The sequence below is a fragment of the Capra hircus genome, unplaced genomic scaffold, assembly GCF_001704415.2.
Source record: "Capra hircus breed San Clemente unplaced genomic scaffold, ASM170441v1, whole genome shotgun sequence".
NCBI classification, from domain to species: domain Eukaryota; kingdom Metazoa; phylum Chordata; class Mammalia; order Artiodactyla; family Bovidae; genus Capra; species Capra hircus.
Window position 1 is genome coordinate 1 of NW_017189867.1, and position 18565 is coordinate 18565.

Below are 18565 nucleotides of genomic sequence, written 5' to 3' on the forward strand. Positions count from 1 at the left end.
GCTGGCAGCTGGTACAATGATATCCGACTAGCAAGTGGCAGCAGAGCCCAAAAACCAAATCAAAGGGTGCATAACCACTATAAGATCTTGCATGCTGTGTCTTATTAAAACTTGGTTGAGGGACTTCCTGGTAGTCCAGTGGTTAAGAATCCACTTTCCAGTGCAAGGGACGTGGGTTCAATGCTGGTTGGGGGACTAAGATCTCACATACTCTTGCCTGGAAAATCCCATGGACAGAGGAGCCTGGAAGGCTGCAGTCCATGGGGTCGCTGAGGGTCGGACACGACTGAGCGACTTCACTTTCACTTTTCACTTTCATGCATTGGAGAAGGAAATGGCAACCCACTCTAGTGTTCTTGCCTGGAGAATCCCAGGGAAGGGGAGCCTGGTAGGCTGCCATCTATGGGGTCTCACAGAGTCGGACACGACTGAAGTGACTTAGCAGCAGAAGTGGGGCAACTAAGCCTACAAGCCGCAACTTGCTTGAGCCTGCGTGCCTCAACTAGAGAGCCTGCATGCCGCAGGCTGTAGAGCCCCATGCGCTCTGGTGCCTATTCACCACAACTAAAGAGAAGCCTGCACGACACAACAAAGGGCAACGATGCAACACAACAGTGCGGGAACCAAGGCGGCCAAATAAGTAAATAAATACATATTTTTTAAAAAACTTGGTTGAGTTTTATTTTGTCTTTTTTTGTTTTATAAGTATAGCTCTTGCACACAGGACAGAGATGTTCTTGGGGAAAGGAGTCATGTCTTAAGTTATGTGTGTCCTAGGTCCACAACACAAGTTGTGGCACACAGTGAGCAATTAATAGATGTTCGATAAGTGGATGGATAGGGTGAGCCATTGGTAGATGTCTGGATGGAGGGATGGATGGATGGGAGGGATGATCAGCGAGTTTGAAGGGAGATGGGGTGGGTAGAGGAATGGACGGATGAAGAATGGGGTGGATATTAGGTTGGATATGGAGCGGGTGGTGGATGCAAGAATGAGTGTGTGGCTAAATTTGTGGGTGGGTGGGGTGGGCATGTGATAACTGGATAGAACAGATGGTAACTTCTCTCCTCTCTGAGTGGCTTCCTAGACATTCCCTACTTTCCCCTGCAATCATCTTGTAGTGTGTATATCATTCATCTACAAGATTAAAGCTGGCCCAAGTTCATCATTGGCTTCATGCCCATAAATATATATTTAGATTTTTAAAAATTCCACATACCCTAGGATACCACAGGGACTGGCAGATTCTTGTTTTTCTAGAATGGAGTACGCTGAACGGCTGTTTAATGAGTGGATGACGCCAGACCACCAACAGACAGATCCTAGGAGAAATCTCAGTGTAGCCCAGGGCCCTGGAAGGGCTGAGGGATGCCTCAGTCCCTACCTCCCTGGAAAGGAGAAGAATTTTCCAAGAGCATCTTTTCCAAGAGCTCTTTTCCAAGAGCAGATGGATCCTCTCCTCCTGACAGAAGAACTGTGCTTAGCCCTCCCAACACCAGGGGTCGGTGACCAAGGGCTGCAGCACCGAACAGAGCATTCTGTGACATCCTATCCTATTCCAGGGTCTCAGTCTTTACTCTGATCTCACTTAGGATGTGTGTAGTCATAATAATGACTTGGCATCTCAGCCGTAAAAAACACGCCTGCCAATGCAGGAGCCGCAGGAGACCCAGGTTCGATCCCTGGGTGGGAAGATCCCCTGGAGGAGGGCATGGCAACCCACTCCAGTATTCTTGCCTGGAGAATCCATGGACAGAGGAGCCTGGCGGCTACAGTCCACAGGGTTGCAAAGAGTCGGACATGGCTGAGGCAACTTAGCACGCACACACACAGTCACAATAACAGTTTAACAAACAATAGCAAAGTTCTGTGCCAAGGGCGTTAACATACTTCCCACTTAACTCTCAAAGTGGCCCTGGACCCTGGTGCTGATACATTCTCTCCACTGGTTCAGGAATCAGGGGAGGTCATCTGCTCAAGGCCACCAGCAGCTAAGAGGGCAACCTGAGCTTCACAACCCACTTTGATCTGACTTTAAAACTCTCCTTCTGTGCTTTCGTTCCAGCTCAGCCCCATCCAAGAAGGAGGAACGTCTTGTCTCAGGACAGGAAGAAACTCAAAGAGGACAGGATAGAGCTGGGCCTCTTGTGAGCAATTTCTTGAACACATGGTTTTGATAAAGGCACTGGGAGTCCACAGATTCAAACATTCTCTAAATCTCCTTCTAACTATAGTAATCTTGGGAATGCCTCTTGTTTGGCTGATGGACTGGGGAGGGGGAAAATTCTTGAAATAAGTGTAAGATTGTTCAAGATGCCCCTGCTGGCTAAGTCCATGGAGAGCTCCAAAGACTGTTCCCAATCACCCAGCAGAGCAAGAGAAACCAAGCGGACTAAGAAGGTACCCAAAGGGCTATATATAGATTCAGTTCCTTGTACAAAGTCCTTAGCACAGTGTTTTGTTAATCTGAGAGCTCCACACACTCTCATTTCCCCGCCCCTCCCTTTTTTTTTTTCTGGCTCCACCACAGAGCTTGTAGGATCTTAGTCCCCCAACTAGGGATTGAACCCTGGGCCCTGGCAGTGAAAGCGCCAAATACTAACCACTGGACCACATGAGAATTCCCCCTCCTTCCTTCTTAACTGTGCTACCAGCTTGGATGAATGAGTCAGATGGGCAAAAAATCATTCCATTTTCTTGCTGGGCTCACACTATATTCTGTGCACGGTGCTGATTTATCTTTATGTGCATTATCTCATTTAAATGATCACAGCCGACCTGGGCGGGGGCTTCCGTTATTATCCCTACACATAAAAACTGAGGCTCGGAGTGGTGGAGTGGACTCCCAGGGTCACTCAACTTGGAGGGGAAATAGGCAGGATTCCACCCCAGGTCTGCCTGACTCCACAGTCTCTTAAGGACTCCACCTGACAGCCTGGCATTGCAGTCAAAACAGGGACACTTATTTTGTCCTCATCTGTGCAACAGGTTCAGTTCATCGCCCATTTGACTGGTAAGAAAACCAAGTATCAGGGAACAGAATCCAATTCCCAAGAAGAATCACGGGTAGGAGACGGCATATCAAAATACACATCCACTTCCGTCCACTCCAAAACTTACGCTCTTTCTGCCACAACTCACTGTCAATCGAACCTACTCTCTCGCCAAGACGATGTCCTGAGCTGGTCCCAATGGGAACTCAGGGCAGCGCTGACCACAGCCACCTGGACAGAGGGCAGCCTCCACCCTCTGTCTCATCTCTCCTCTAACAGCCTGGGCCCCTCCAGGCCCTGAGAGCTCTCCGCTCCTGTGTCAACAGCTTTCGGGGCTGCCTGTCACCCGTGTTTTACAGCCCACCCGATGAAGAACAAATTCGTATTGATCTCGGAACAACTCAAGCTGTAAATTACTGGTCATGATTGGCTTGGTCACCTGGAGATGAGGGTCTATCCATTGCGCCAGGGTCTGAATTTAATTATCATTCCAGAAAACCCACTGGCAGTGTGAGACCCAATGTCTGTGTGAGAAGAACTATTAAGATGGCCAAGGGCTATCTTCAAAACTGCATACTGCTTAATTCAGAGCTGGCCCTGGTCTTGTCTGATGAATCAGAGTCTTAGCAGCTTACTGTGGGCATTGAATTAAGTTTGAGAATTGACCGTGAGCTATTCCTGTTATTAATAAAAGTGATTATAATGACCGTGGCACAACAATAGCTAATACTCACTGACCACTTTCCATGCCTTATTTCGTATTCACTAAAGCCTTGTTACTTACTAGCTGTGGGAGTCTGGGCAAGTTACTTAGCTTCTCGACACCTCTGCTACTTCACCTATAAGATGAGAAATAATAGTAACAGCTTCCTTGTCACAGGGAGGGAAAGGCTCACTGAAGTGGTTTATGTAAATTGCTAAGATCAGGAGCTAGGAGTATTCTTATTCTCACTACTCTTAAAGAAAGAGAAGTTCAGGGAGGTTAAGAGACTTGCCCAAGGTCACACAGCCAACACAGGGCTTTTTTTTTTTTTTTAATATTCAACTACCAACACCGAAAAATAGAGATGATTTTCTGTTTCTCTTGAACACTGGGGAAAAAACTGGCAGCACTGGGCTTGCCTTTCTTTCCACCATATTCTTCTGCTAACCAAATCTGTTCTCTCCCATCAGCTAAGGTCAACAATGCCAAAGTCAGCCCACAGACTCTTGTGAGAAAAAAGAAAAAAAAATCTGGAAATTTGAAGTTTTTCTAGAATGCCTGGATCAAATGCCTGAGTGCCCTGGAGCAGATGACGCTGACCGGCAGCTGCTACCTTTCTGTGTGCTTAGGGCTCCTGGTTTACCCCAGTCCCCACCACTCCCTGCTGCCCTCACTTCTCACGTCCACCATGCCTGCCCAGCCCCTGTAGGCACCTGAGACTGTGGGTATGCATTGGCACCCCCGAATCCCTGAAGGAGGGTGTGATAAGTCATCCTCAGAGGCAGAAACAAGGAGACAGTGACTTGCCCAAGGTCACACCGTCCAGCGAGCCTCAGGACCAGGATTCCAAGGCAAGCCTACCTTCCCCCAGGCTCAGCCTTCTTTGTCCTTTGCAGAGCTTCCTTCCCTGGCTGGCGGGCTGAGTGGAAGTCTGCAGGCAGAGACAAGAAAGAAAAATCAGTCTCTCCTGCTGGGGAAGGAATGTAAAGCTTCCAGAGTCTCCAAGCCGGCTTCCAGGTCTGGCTGCTTGTCCTGCACTGACTCTTCTGAGGACAGAGGGCTGTTTCCGGTGGGATGGCTTGCTCTGTGCAAGACTCATACCCGGGAGAACACAGAGCTTCCAGGGTCCCTGTTTCGCGACGGCAACACACAGGCTTTTCCCATCTTCAGACCTGGCCAGGAAAGCAAGAGGCAAGGAGCGGGTTGTGACTGACGGGGACCCCCCTCACACAGCTCCGACCCCAGCGACAGCTCTAAGGCCCCCCACCTCAAATAAATTAGACCCTCTTCCTGGTCCCCATGCCTGGGGGGCAGCGGGGGAAAGGAGGCGGCGCCGGGAGGAGAGGTTTCATCTTCTCTCCGCTTCCAGAGCTGACAGCTTGGACAGTAGTTTTCGAGGAACAAACTTTATTCTCAGGCAGACGGACAGGCCCGAGCTTTAAGGGGTGCCATGAATATTGATGGCTTTTCTCCCGGCGTCTGCCTCAGCCTTGGCGGTTACACAGGGTTCCCGCTCACCGCCTGCGGGCGCGTCTTGTCGCTCCACGGAAGCCGCTCCTCTGTCGCGGGGGAAGGCAGAGCCGCCAGGTGGCGCTGCTGTGCCTCGTGAATGTCGACGGCGGTCGGTCTACCGCCCCGCTCTGTAGCCGATGGGAGTGGGCCGAGGGCGCTGCGTGGGTGACGTCACTCAATCCTCGCGATGACCCCCGGGAGGAGGCCGCGAGAGGCCCAGGGAGGCCAAGCTGCTTGCCCGCCGTCACACAGCTAGGAAGGATCGGAGACAACATTCAGATCTATAAGCCAGCGGCAGAAGGTTTCTGTAGCAAAATGTCAAGCGTGCAAACACCAGCTGTCCCTGCCTGGGAGAGGCTACGGTTATTTATTTGTTTATTTTCCTGAAATTATGTCCTTCTTACACTTACGGGTTCAGATGCATTTTCTTTTTTGAAATGATGGAGCGGTGGATCTCTGACGGGTTTTCACGTCCTTCAGTTCAGTTCAGTTTAGTCCCTCAGTCGTGTCCGACTCTTTGCGACCCCATGAATCGCAGCACGCCAGGCCTCCCTGTCCATCACCAGCTCCCGGAGTTCACTCAGACTCATGTCCATCGAGCCGGTGATGCCATCCAGCCATCTCATCCTCTGCTGTCCCCTTCTCCTCCTGCCCCCAATCCCTCCCAGCATCAGAGTCTTTTCCAATGAGTCAACTCTTCGCATTAGGTAGCCAAAGTACTGGAGTTTCAGCTTCAGCATCATTCCCTCCAAAGAAATCCCAGGACTGATCTCCTTTAGAATGGACTGGTTGGATCTCCTTGCAGTCCAAGGGACTCTCAAGAGTCTTCTCCAACACCGCAGTTCAAAAGCATCAATTCTTTGGCACTCAGCTTTCTTCACAGTCCAACTCTCACATCCATACATGACCACTGGAAAAACCATAGCCTTGACTAGACGGACCTTAGTCGGCAAAGTAATGTCTCTGCTTTTGAATATGCTATCTAGGTTGGTCATAACTTTTCTTCCAAGGGGTAAGCGTCTTTTAATTTCATGGCTGCAATCACCATCTGCAGTGATTTTGGAGCCCCCCAAAATAAAGTCTGACACTGTTTCCACTGTTTCCCCATCTATTTCCCATGAAGTGACGTCCTTAATATGCAAAATTTAAAATGTCCTATCCAATGGACCTAGAGATTATTATACTAAGTGAAATAAACCGGAGAAAGACAGGTATCCTATGATATTGCTTATATATGGCATCTAAAAAAAAGGATACAAATTAACTTTTAGGCAAAATAGAAACAGACCCACAGACATAGAAAATAAACTCATTACCAAAGGGGAAGGAGGGAGAAGGGATAAATTAGGAGTTTCAGTTTAGTTCAGTCGCTCAGCTGTGTCTGACTCTTTGTGACCCCATGAATTGCAGCACGCCAGGCATCCCTGTTCATCACCAACTCCCGGAGTTCACTCAAACTCATGTCCATCGAGTCGGTGATGCCATCCAGCCATCTCATCCTCGGTCGTCCTCTTTTCCTCCTGTCCCCAATCCCTCCCAGCATCAGAGGATTAACATATACGCACTATTATATATATAAAAGATAACCAACAAGAACCTACTGTATAGCACAGGGAACTATTCTCAATTCTTGTTTTCTATAATTTATCTTATAATCATAGTTTATCTTATAATAACCTGTAAGGGAAAATAATCTAAAAAATATAATTATATACATATTATATATTATAAAATTATTAAATTTTTAATTAAAGTATATTATATATAATTCAATATTATTATATATCATATATATTATATAATATAGAATTCATTATAATACATATATTTATAATATATATTATATGTAGTATTATATAGTATATAGTATTATACATTATTATGTATGCATTATAGGTATTATATAGTACAGTATATAATATATAATACATTATATAATATATAATATATTATACATTGTATAATGCATATTATATATAATATAATTTTATTATATATAAAATAGATAATGTATATTATATATTATCATATATATTATCATATATATTATCATATATATTATATGATATGTTATATGATAAAATATATCATTGTATATATAATTATATATTATATTATATAAAAATATTACATATTATATTATTTTATAGATTTATATTTACATATTTTAGATTTATATATTTGATATATAATATATAAAATAATTATAATATATCATATACATATATGATATATATTATATATCATAATATATAAATATAAATATAAAATAAAAATTATATAATAACGTATATGCAATATATAATATTATATAATTCACATAATTTATAATTTATATAATTATATAATATAAAATATATTACTATATTGTATATTTAAAATATGATATAATTGATATTAATATACTATATTAAATATAAATGTATATAATTATATAAATAAATATAAATGTATATAACATATAAATATAGAAATATAATAGAATAATATAATATTATATAAATACATTATATTTATAATATAAATATATTATAAATATATATTATTATATTATATAATTATAATATATATCAAATACATAATATATCATATATAAATAAATTATATTATATTAATATACAATTAATATTGATATATATTAAATATATATACTTGATATATATATAAAAGTGAATCCCTTTGCTGTACACCAGAAGCTATACACAGCATTGTAAATCAGTTATACTTTAATTAAAATTTTTAATGAATAAGCAAAATTTCCTATCTAAAACATTTTTCCCCCAGTTTTCAAGCCCCAGATATTCAAGATCAGGGACCATTTACCTTAATGGACAATCTCTGGTGTTCAGTTAGGAGGAAATTCAAGTCTGAATAACAGAATTCTGTCTGTAACCCACTCCCACTGGAATATAAGCAGTAATACATTGTCTGCTACAAGCAGATGTAGACAGGGGACCCAAGCTCCCTGAGCCTCAGCCGCCTCATTAGTAAAATGGGATAATTACAGCAACTCATGATCTTGTGTTGAAGACTGAATGAGGTGGTGTGTGTAACTTGTCCATCACGTTATCTGGCAGGCAGCAGATAATCTGCTGTCTGATATCCTGCCTTTGTGACATTCATCTACCTTGATCTCTGCAGTTGTGGTTCACTCATCCTCTTCGTGTGTGGCATCCCACGGTGTGGACATGCCACCCTTTGCTCATTTTGCTGTTAATGGGCATGCAGACAGTTTCACGTGTGGGGCTCTCAGTGATCGTGGTGCTGTGAACATTCCAGAACATGTGTATCTGTGAACATAAGTACACACCTGTGCTGGGACTACGCCCAGAGGGAAGACTTCAGAGTCCAAGGCAGGGATGGGTAGTTTCCTGGAGAGTTGTGTCAACTTATTCAACTGCCCACCCTGGGGAAGTTTCCAGGACCTCCATACCCTCAGCAACAGTAGATATGACAACTCTTACTGTAGATGTTCTGGTGAATGTGTGAAACTGTCACATGGGGGTGTCAAATTGTACTTCACTCAACACTGAAAAAGAGCACATTTTCGTTTGAATTTTAGCCACGGATATTCTGTTGGAGAATGCGTGTTCACATCCTTTGCTCGCTTTTTCTGTCTTTTTTTTATTACCGCATTCTTTGTAGGCAATGCGCATCGCAGAAAACCTTTTCCACTCCATTTTACTGTTTCTTTCTCTTAATGGTGTCTATCCAAGGGAACATTTCACGCAAAGATGGGCACAATAGAGGACAACAGCAAGGACCTAACAGAAGCAGAAGAGATTAAGAAGTGGCATGAATACACAGAAAAACTATACAAAAAAGTTCTTAATGACCCAGATAACCACAGTGGTGTGGTCACTCACCTAGAGCCAGACATCCTGGAGTGCGGAGTCAAGTGGGCCCTAGCAAGCATTACTATGAACAGAGCCAGTGGAGGTGATGGAATTCTAGCTGAGCTATTTAAAATCCTAAAAGATGATGCTGTTAAAATGCTGTACTCAATATGCCAGCAAATTTGGAAAACTCAGCAGTGGTCACAGGACTGGGAAAGGTCAATTTTCATTCCAATCTCACAGAAGGTCAATGCCAAAAAATGTTCAAATTACTGTACAGCTGGCCCTCATTTCACATGCTAGCAAGATTACGCTCAAAATTCTTCAAACTAGGCTTCAGCAGTACATGAATCGAGAACTTCCAGATGTACCAAGTGGACTTAGAAAAGGCAGAGGAACCAGAGATCAAATTGCCACAATCCACTGGATCATAGGAAAAGCAAGGGTATTCCAGAAAAACATCTACTTCTGCTTTGTTGACTATTCTAAGCCTTTGGCTGTGTGGATCATAGCAAACTATGGAAAATTCTTGAAGAGATGGGAATACCAGACCACCTTACCTGTCTCCTGAGAAACTTGCATGCTGGTCCAGAAGCAACAGTTAGAATCATACGTGGAGCAATGGACTGGTTCAAAATTGGGAAAGGAGGGCATCCAGGCTGTATATTGTCACTCTGCTTATTTAGCATTTATGCAGAGTACATCCTAGGAAATGCCAGGCTGGATTAATCACAAATTGGAATTAAGACTGCCAGGAGAAATATCAATAACCTCAGATATGCAGATGATAGCACTGTAATGGCAGAAAGTGAATAGCAACTGAAGAGCCTCTTGATAAGGGTGAAAGAGGAGAGTGAAAAATTGGCTTAAAATTCAACATTCAAAAAATCTGATGCCATCACTTCATGGCAAATAGATTGGGGGTGGGGGGAAGGTGAAAACAGTGACAGATTTTATTTTCTTGGGCTCCAAAATCACTGCAATGACTGCAGCCATGAAATTAAAAGACGCTTGGTCCTTGGAAGAAAAGCGATGACAAACCTAGACAGCATATTAAAAGGCAAAGACATCACTTTGCTGACAAAAGTCTGTATAGTCAAAGCTATGGTTTTTCAAGTAGTCATGTATGGATGTGAGAGGTGGACCATAAAGAAGGCTGAATGGAGAACTGATGTTTTCGAACTACGGTTCTGGAGAAGACTCTTAAGAGTCCCTTGGACTGCAAGGAGATCAAACCAGTCAATCTGAAAGGAAATTAACCCTGAATAGCCTTTGGAAGAACTGATGTTGAAGCTGAAGCTCCAATACTTTGGCCACCTCATGCAAAGAACCGACTCATTGGAAAAGACTCTGATGCTGGGAAAGATTGAGGAGAAGGGGGCAGCTGAGGATGAGATGGTTGGTTGGCATCACCAACTCAATGGATATGAATTGAAACAAACTCTGGGATATAGTGAAGGACAGGGAAGCCTGGTGTGCTGCAGTTCGTGAGGCTGCAGGGGCAGACATAACTTGGTAAATGAAAAACAAACAAAATTGTTGAATGGAAGTTCTTCATTTTAAAATAGTCAGTTTTTCCCCTACATGGTGGGCACAGTTTTATCCTAGTCATCCAGTCTTTGCCTATTCCCGAAGTTACGAAAACGTTCTCTTAGGTTTTATTTGACGAGTGTGTATTCTACCTCACATAAGTAGATACACAATAAATCCGGAACCGATTTTTGGGTTTGATTTTGAGGTCCAGTGAAATATTTCCATATGGAAAAATGAGCCAGTATCTCTTTATTGAAAAGTATCATCAAATTTATTTTTGTTTTCATTTCCAAGAATGAGGTGTACAGATGTGAGAGCTGGACCAGAAAGAAGGCTGAGCACCAAAGAATCGATACTTTTGAGTTGCGGTGCTGGAGAAGACTCTTGAGAGTCCCTCAGACTGCAGGGAGATCAAAGCAGTCAATCCTAAAAGAAATCAACCCTAAATATTCATTGGAAGGACTGATGCTGAAGCTCCAATACTTTGGCCACCCGATGCGAAGAGCCGACTCACTGGGAAAGATCCTGATGCTGGGAAAGGTTGAGGGCAGGAGGAGAAGGGGGCAGCAGAGGATGAGATGGTTGGATGGCATCACCAACTCAAGGGACATGAATCTGAGCCAAATTCCAGGAGATAATAAAGGACAGGGAAACTTGGAGTGCTGCAGTCCATGGGGTTGCAAAGAGTTGGACACAACTTAGCAGCTGAACGACATCATCTTTAAGTGCCTGTTGTAGAGACTGCAGCAGTGTGTTCATTTATTCAGCCAACATTAACTGAGCTCATACTTTATGCCAAGCTCTGTGCTGGGCACTGTGGACACGTGGGCACTGCCCTCAACTTCCGTGGGGAGTGAGCACGGGACAAACTGCCCACTGAATGGGTCTGTCTGCTTCACTTCTGTATTCTCCAAGCCCCACATGGTGCTAGCACACAGTAACAGCTCAATAAATACCAACTCCTTTGGATGACAGGACAATACTCCAGCTCTGGCACCCGGCTTTGGACGAAAACTTCATCAAGCCACAGCCTGCCCAGTCCCTGCTCTGTGACTCTCAGCAGGTCACATCCTCTCTCTGAGACTCAATTTCCTGGTATGTAATGGGAACTTGCATCGCAGGGTCTTGGGCATGGGGTAGGGTGGGGTTAAGTAGCTAATCCCTGAAAAGAGCCTGGCACATCCTGAATGTGCAACAAGGTATACCTTTGGAGTTAATACTGTCAGCATGATGTCCACAAGCCCTGGTAAATGTTCTGATCCCTTCTAGAAAATCAGGACCACATCGCTTCTCTGTCTTGTCTGCACCAGGATCTTAAGGGATCAGAAATGTATCAGGTGGGTATAGAGCAGCATCTAGTGGAGAAGGGGGAAAAATGTTACAAAGTGTCACAAGGATATTTAGAAGAGGAAGTTCTCAAGGCTGGCAGAGAAGCCAGGAAGGTAATGGGCAAGGGCTGGTGTCCTCAGCACAGAAGGTATAAAAGCTGCCCTTAGCAGCACCGAGGACTCCCTCCCAAGCATCTGCCTGAGCCTCAAAGTTCTAATGAGGGATATCCCCCCGCCTGTCTCTTGGCTTCCCTGGGCACTGAGTCTCTGGGTCCTGTGGGCTCAGAGGCTCATCTTTCAGGTTCTGCTCCATCTTCCCCGTGTCCAGCTAAGGGCACTGCCTCCGCTGATCCCAAGTCCCCGACGCTCAAGATAATTAAGACTCTGTGTTAGTAATACTCAAACACTCCTTTCTGTTTCCACATTTTGCTACTCAGAGAGCAGTGGCTAATCTAGGGCCTGACTCCAGGCTTTTGTTTTCCATGTCTGTAAACACATCAGACAATTCTCTGCATGGTCCTGACAGGTCATAGTGTAACCAAAAGTAGGGTCTGGATGCTCAAGGCCAGGTTGGTGGAAAGTTTGCTCCATTTGGGATACTGGCAACCAGGGAATGGGGGGTGGGGAGGGTGGACCCCTGTCCAAAGGTCAGCTCCCCCCAACTGACAACAAGTGGGCAAATCTTTTATAGGCTGAGGGAGGGGCTACATGCAGAAACAGCACCGTCAGCTCTGACATCCATCTTGAGCTGGTCATTGGTCGTCTGATCAGCATCATCTTGTTTTAAGCACAGTTAACCTTCAGTAACGTGGTTGCTTTACTTCCATTTCTTGAGGCCAGTTCTCAGAATCGTGGCAGCGTATGTCGGGGCTATAGTCTATGTGGTGGGGGTTTCAGGATCTATCAGACAGCACACAGGATGTGGCTCGGAATATTATCTATAGCCCATGGGATGGAGCTAAATGTCCGTAGCTATACTTAATGAGTAAACTATTATTATTTGATCTTCTTTAACAGTTTTCTTTTGTTTCTGTGTGTTCTCATTTCTCAGATTAACCTTGTATTCTTTGGTTGAAGTTTTCCACAGACAAAAGGCAGGCAGAGGACGCGGGGTGCAAGGACCATAGCGTCCCACTCCATTTCAGTAGGTACGCGGCACCTTCATGCAATGGAGTCAGGCAGGGCCGCTGTAGGTTCAGATCATAGCTGTACTAGAAGCAAGACCAGTGAAGCCTTCTTCAGTAATGTCTCACACAGTCTTCCGCTCTGGGAACATGGGCGCTTTTCCCTTTATTCCTGTCTTCTGTGTTTTGGTTCAGCCATATTATGCAGTTTGCAGGAGATGGGATATCTCTGCAGATGGCAGTATGGGGACAGAGGCACCGTCGCTGGACATCTGTAGGTGTCTGTGGGCAGGAGGAAGATGTGGAACTAAATGGAAGACTCTTTTCCAGGTGGCACTAGGGGTAAAGGATCCACGTGCCGCTGCAGCAGATGCAAGATATGCGGGTTCGATCCCTGGGTCAGGAAGATCCCCGGGAGTATGAAGCGGCAATCCGCTTCAGTATTCTTGCCTGGTGAATCCCATGGACAGAGCGGCCTGCTGGGCTACCGCCCATGGCGCCACAAAGAGTCAGACATGACTGAGCGACTAAGCACACATTTTCCATATCATGTGGGAGGTGAGGCCTTAAGCAAAATAAACAGGAGTGATGAATCTACAGATATCCGGGAAGAAACTGGCCTGATTAACTTGACTGATTAAATTGTGCTTAATTTGTGAAACAACAGTTTTCAAATTACGAATGACTTGAACATAACCTGTTTTTCCCCCACCTAAAAAATGTATCGTAAGTATCTTTTCTTTGTATACATTTTTTTTTTTGGTAAGACCAAATTTGGGTCCTATTTGATAATGATTTATCATGTGATTAACAGACACAGAGAAGAGACTTGTGTTTGCCAAGGAGTTGGAGTATGAGGGAGGAATGGATTGGGGGTTTAGGATTAACAGATGCAAACAATTATATATAGGATGGATAAACAAGGTCCTATTGTATAGACCGTATATATTCAATATCCTATCATTGAACCATAATGAAAAAGTATATGAAAATGTGTATGTATATATATATATAAAAGAATCTCTTTGCTGTACAGTAAAAATTAACACATTGTAAATCAACTATACTTCAATAAAATTTTAATTTTTTAAATATAAAAAAATAATACAATTAGAAGATTCCTACAGAGTCAATGTTTTAGCAAAGGAAATAAAGACCTGAGATGTGGCTGTAAGAGGTCAGGTTAATTCTAAGTGGTTGGATTAAACTGTATTTCATCTATAATCACTGCTCAGTTTTTGCAGGATTCTTTGGTCATTGTAAAGATAGAGCCCAGCCCTCCTGTATTATCTAAGAAAAGTTGAAAAAGACACATCTCTAGAAAGTGTGCCCCATGTTCTGTGAGGCAGGGGTTCAGTTTTCTGTGGGAAAACAGAAGATAGTGGAGATAATTTATCTCAACATAAGGACAGGTTTATGTAGGAAGCAACCATTGAGCTGGGCTTTGAGTTTTCATGGAGTTTTCTCAGCCAAACAGGCTCATCTCTGGGCTGAAGGGAGGGTATGTTGATGCTATTGGAAGAGTGGAAACAACATAGGCTGTTCATTAATCCTGTTAGTGTGACTTGTAGGGAATACCAGGACCTTGATAACCAGGATAATAGGCAAATGCACAGTATGTCCACCAGGTGGCGCGAGGACAGTATTCTGTGACCCGTGTAGCTTGTAGGGAATACAAAGACCTTGATAACCAGGGTAATGGGCGAATAAACAGTATGTCCACCAGGTGGCGCGAGGACAGTATTCTGTGACCCGCGTAGCTTGTAGGGAATACAAAGACCTTGATAACCAGGGTAATGGGCAAATAAACAATATGTCCACCAGGTGGCGCAAGGACAATATTCTGTGACCGTGGGAAAGTGAAGTCACTCAGTCGTGTCCGACTCTTTGCGACCCCATGGACTATAACCTACCAGGCTCCTCCCTCCCTGGGATTCTCCAGGCAAGAGTACTGGAGTGGGTTGCCATTTCCTTCTCCAGGAGATCTTCCCGACCCAGGGATCGAACCTGGGTCTCCCGCATTCCAGGCAGACGCTTTAACCACCTGAGCCACCAGGGAAGCGAAGCTGTACCTATTTGCTCGCAGCGCTCTCAAACAGCTGTGCTGAGCATCGTGTGTGGTGGGGGATAGCTGGGTGCTGGGGCCAGGGTGAAAACAGTCACGGTTTAGGGGAAAGTAACAGAGGGCAAGGAACTGATGTCTTAGAGCGATGACTGGTTAGGCCCAACAGTTTTCCCGTCCCTGCAGTGAAACCACATATGGTCCTAACTAAGCAAGACACTGGGAGAGCACAGTCCCCAGCAGAGACATGCGGAAAGGCAGCCGTGTGACCAAGGAGACTCCGACCCTGGTGGGGAAGCACAGGGTGGAACCTTCAGAGAATCGGCCCAGGATAGGTGGGAACTGTGGGTGAATGCCCACCGCTTGGCAGTACATCATGAGAAACACTGGGCTGGATGAAGCACAAGCTGGAATCAAGATTGCAGGGAGAAATATCAATAACCTCAGATATGCAGATGACACCACCCTTATGGCAGAAAGTGAAGAGGAACTAAAAAGCTTCTTGATGAAAGTGAAAGAGGAGAGTGAAAACGTTGGCTTAGAGCTCAACATTCAGAAAATGAAGATTATGGCATCTGGTCCCATCACTTCATGGCAAATAGATGGGGAAACAGTGGAAACAGTGTCAGACTTTATTTTTTGGGGCTCCAAAATCACTGCAGATGGTGATTGCAGCCATGAAATTAAAAGATGCTTACCCTTTGGAAGAAAAGTTATGACCAACCTAGATAGTATATTCAAAAGCAGAGACGTTACTTTGCCAAATAAGGTCCGTCTAGTCAAGGCTATGGTTTTTCCTGTGGTCATGTATGGATGTGAGAGTTGGACTGTGAAGAAAGCTGGGCGCCGAAGAATGGATGCTTTTGAACTGTGGTGTTGCAGAAGACTCTTGAGAGTCCCTTGGACTGCAAGGAGATCCAACCAGTCCATTCTGAAGATCAGCCCTGGGATTTCTTTGGAAGGAATGATGCTAAAGCTGAAACTCCAGTACTTTGGCCACCTCATGCGAAGAGTTGACTTATTGGAAAAGACTCTGATGCTGGGAGAGATTGGGGGCAGGAGGAGAAGGGGACGACCGAGGATGAGATGGCTGGATGGCATCATGGACTCGATGGACATGAATCTGAGTGTACTCTAGGAGTTGGTGATGGACAGGGAGGCCTGGCGTGCTACAATTCATGGGGTCGCAGAGTCGGACACGACTGAGCGACTGAACTGAACTGAAACTCCTAATTTACCCCTTCTCCCTCCTTCCCCTTTGGTAATGAGTTTATTTTCTATGTCTGTGGGTCTGTTTCTATTTTGCCTGTAAGTTAATTTGTATCTTTTTTTTAGATGCCACATATAAGCAATATCATAGGATACCTTTTTCCAGTTTATTTCACTTAGTATAATAATCTCTAGGTCCATTGGATAGGACATTTTAAATTTTGCATATTAAGGACGTCACTTCATGGGAAATAGATGGGGAAACAGTGGAAACAGTGTCAGACTTTATTTTGGGGGGCTCCAAAATCACTGCAGATGGTGACTGCAGCCATGAAATTAAAAGACGCTTACCCCTTGGAAGAAAAGTTATGACCAACCTAGATAGCATATTGAAAAGTAGAGACACTACTTTGCCAACAAAGGTCTGTCTAGTCAAGGCTATGGTTTTTCCAGTGGTCATGTATGAATGTGAGAGTTGGATTGTGAAGAAAGCTGAGCGCTGAGGAATTGATGCTTTTGAATTGTGGTTTTGGAGAAGACTCCTGAGAGTCCCTTGGACTACAAGGAGATCCAACCAGTCCATTCTAAAGGAGATCAGCCCTGGGATTTCTTTGGAGGGAATGATGCTGAAGCTGAAACTCCAGTACTTTGGCTACCTCATGTGAAGAGTTGACTCATTGGAAAAGACTCAGATGCTGGGAAGGATTGGGGCAGGAGGAGAAGGGGACAACAGAGGATGAGATGGCTGGATGGCATCACCGGCTCAATGGACATGAGTTTGAGTGAACTCCAGGAGTTGGTGATGGACAGGGAGGCCTGGCATGCTGCGATTCATGGGGTTGCAAAGAGTCGGACACGACTGAGCAACTGAACTGAACTGAACTGAACCTTAGCATAGAAAAGGCCATATATGATAGGCCTATAGCAAACATTATTCTCAATGGTGAGAAACTGAAAGCATTCCCCCTAAGATCAGGAGCATGACAAGGATTATCTTGTAATTGTATAATTAACCACTATTATTCAACATAGTTCTGGGAGTCCTAGCTACAGCAATCAGAGGAGAAAAAGAAAATGAATTCAGATCAGAAAAGAAGAAGTAAAGCTCTCACTGTTTGCAACTGACATGATACTGTCCATAGAAAACCCTAAAGATAGTATCAGGAAATTACTAGAGCTAATCAGTGAATTTAGCCAAGTTGCAGGATACAAAATCAATACACAGAAATCACTTGCATTTCTATATACTAACAATGAAAAATCAGAGAAATTAAGGGATCAGTCCCATTCACCATTGCAACAAAAAGAATTAAATATCTAGGAATAAACTTACCTAAGAAGACAAAAGAACTGTACACGGGAAATTATAAGACACTGATGAAAGAAATCAAAGACAACACAAACAGATGGAGAGATATTCCATGTTCCCAGGTAGGAAGAATCAATATTGTGAAAATGACTATACTACAAAAGGCAATCTACAAATTCAATGTGATCCCTATCAAATTACCAATGGCATTTTTCACAAAACTAAAACAGAAAATTTCACAATTCACATGGAAGCACAGACTCCAGATAGCCAAAGCCATCTTGAGAAAGAAGAATGCAGCTGGAGGAATCAACCTTCCTGACTTCAGATTAGACTACAAAGCTACAGTCATCAAGACAGTACGGTACTGGCACAAAAACAGAAATATAGACCAATGGAACAAGACAGAAATCCTAGAAATAAACCCACGCACCTATGGGTACCTTATTTTTGACAGAGGAGGCAAGAATATACAGTGGGGCAAAGACAGCCTCTTCAATAAATGGTGCTGGGAAAACTGGACAGCTACATGTAAAAAAATGAAATTAGAACACTTCCTAACACCATACAAAAGGATACACTCAAAATGGATTAAAGGCCTAAATGTAAGACCAGAAGCTGCAAAACTCTTAGAGGGAAACATAGGCAGAACACTCGATGACATAAAGCAAGATCCTCTATGACCCACCTCCTAGAGTAACAGAAATAAGAATAAAAGTAAACAAGCAGGACCTGATTAAACTTAAAAGGTTTTGCACAGCAAAGGAAACTATAATCAAGGTGAAAAGACAGCCCTTGTAATGGGCGAAAATAGTAGCACATGAAACTGACAAAGGATTAATTTCCAAAATATACAAGCAGCTCCTACAACTCAGTCAAAAAGTGGGAAAAAGACTTAAACAGACATTTCTTCAAAGAAGACATACAGATGGCTAACAAATACATGAAAAGATGC

General features: G+C 43.8%; 1 non-coding gene across 1 annotated transcript; it reads right to left on the reverse strand.

Moving 5' to 3' along the window:
• Window positions 1–15016: 15016 nt before the first annotated feature.
• Window positions 15017–15089, reverse strand: TRNAS-GGA. The gene has a single exon. It is a non-coding gene; the product is annotated as a tRNA-Ser (tRNA).
• Between the last annotated feature and the right edge of the window lie 3476 nt (window positions 15090–18565).